Source organism: Pteropus alecto, unplaced genomic scaffold (genome assembly GCF_000325575.1).
Source record: "Pteropus alecto unplaced genomic scaffold, ASM32557v1 scaffold246, whole genome shotgun sequence".
NCBI lineage: Eukaryota > Metazoa > Chordata > Mammalia > Chiroptera > Pteropodidae > Pteropus > Pteropus alecto.
This window is the reverse complement of record NW_006437742.1, coordinates 1,761,114-1,763,492: the sequence shown is the minus strand read 5'-3', so window position 1 is coordinate 1,763,492 and position 2,379 is coordinate 1,761,114.

The following is a 2,379-nucleotide window of genomic DNA, read 5'->3' as shown; positions in this document are numbered from 1 at the left end:
AGTGGAGGGACGTAACAATCGGGGGGATCGTTTTATGAACTATATAGATGTATAACCAATGTACTTTATCCTTGAAACTAATTAAAATAAATAAATTTAAAATAACGATAATAATAATAATTATTATTATTATTATGATACATCTTCAAATCACATATAGTAACCACAATTGTTTTCTGATAATAATAATAAAATCTTTTGCATTAAAAAAATAAAACTACTTTCATGATAATGCTAAGACATTATATGTCGTTTTCACTGTGTTGGCATTTGCACCAATGAAGCAAAGTAAGAGTGAGTGGAAATGCTGGCACATTAGCATGGATCAGGGCAATGGCGCCAAACTATATTCATGTTATTCTTCATCAGCAATGTATTTCTTCCTGGTAGCAGAAATGTCAGTTTTATTTAAGAATGTATTGATGAAACAGTAAAGATTATTAGTTTTTTAAATCATTCCTTTGAATACAAAATAAGAAGAATGTATAAAGCACTTCTACTTCATACTGAAGTATAATGTTTGTCATGAGGCAAAGCGCTTGTGTGATTGAACTGAAAGCTAAACTAACCAGTTTTTTATGGAACATTTTATTTTAATTGAAAGAATGAATGACAAACTATGGTCTTTCAGACTTGGGTATTTGGCCAACATTTTGTTGAAAATGAATAAAGTGATCTTAATATCTCAAGGAAAATGACTGATAGTATCTGTTGTCAATAATAAAATTTAAGCTTTCAAATAGAAAAGTAGAAGTTTAGAAAACCTGTATCTGCTACTTTGAGCTTGAGGTTTTCTCAATACCTTAAAGACATTTCTGATAAGATTAGTAGTGATATTAATGAATGTGTTTTTTTTTTATATTATATAATCATGAAATGAGTCAGCCATTGGAAGATCTATATAATTGCTTGGGCCAATATTTTCCAAATGACTAATGCATGATGTTACAAAATCATGCATTCATGGATAACAAATCCTTTCAAAGTGCAAGATAGACCAATGGATTTCAATGTCACAGAGTACAAAAGGTTCATTGATATGGTTTTAAATTCAACATTGCAAATAAACATTAAGAAATTACAACTTGTAAAGTTTAGATCTAATACCAAAGAACAATATCTACAATATATTAGTCTTCTATTGTTGCCGTAGCAAATTACTACAAACTTAATAACTTTAACACAACACCATTTATTATTTCACAGTTCTGTAGATCAGAAGTTCAGGTGGGTTCACCTGAGTTCTCTGCTTATGGTCTCACAAAGCTGAAGTCAAGTTGTTGGCCAGACTGGGCTCTTATCTGGAGACTCTGGGTGGCGGGGGGGAATCTACTTCCAAGCTCACTCAGAATGTTAGAAAAATCAAGATCTTTCAAGTTGTAGGCCTGAGGTCTCTGTTGCCTTGCTGGTGGTCATCCAATTGTCACTCTTTACTCCTAGAAGTTGCCCACATTCCTTCTCATGTGGCCACTTCCATTTTTGAACCATCAATGACATGTCAAGTACTTCTTACGCTTTGAATTTCTCGGACTTCCTTTCCTGCCACTAGACAGAAAAAGCACTCTGCTTTGAAAGGACTCACACGATTAGATTAGGCCCACCTGGATAATTTCTCTTTGCCAAATAATGAACATAATCATGAGAGTGATAAACATCATAAACACCCACTCTCAAAGGAGAGAGAATTTATACACAGGTGAGAGTCATTTGGGGGTCATCCTTAGAATTCTGCCTAAAAAGCTATTAAATAATCCCCATCTCTAAGTACATTTCTTTACGAGGCTGGATTTTCTTCATATACTTTAACCAGAACAACATATTGCAACGAATTGAATACAAGAACAGCTATGAGAATTCAGCCACCTTTTATTCAGAGAAATATTAAAGAAATTTGCACAAATGTGATAATATGTCACTTTTGTTGCAAATTTTTATTTTTGGAAAGTGGTTATTTTTTCATAATTATGTTATTTATCTTAACATACAAATGTGTTCTTCTTTGTGATTTTAAATTAAGAAATAATTTTTAAATTCATCAATTTTAATTTCTAATATATTAAATATCAATAGATATAACCCATAAAAATAAAAGACCTTTGGAATCTTCATTTTTAACTAACACCTTTTATTTATTTATTTTTAAATATGCATACATATCATTTTAATATTCTGTATGACAAAATGTGGAAGGATGTATAAAACTCATTCTCTTGGGTGTAAAGTTTCATGAATTTTGACAAAACATGTAGTTATGCAACAACTTTTACAGTCCCAACACTCAACATAATGCCTTGTGCCACACCACTGTAGCCAACCCCCTCCCTCACCCCAACCCTGGCAACTACTAATCTGATCTCCATTCCTATAGTTTTGGCATTT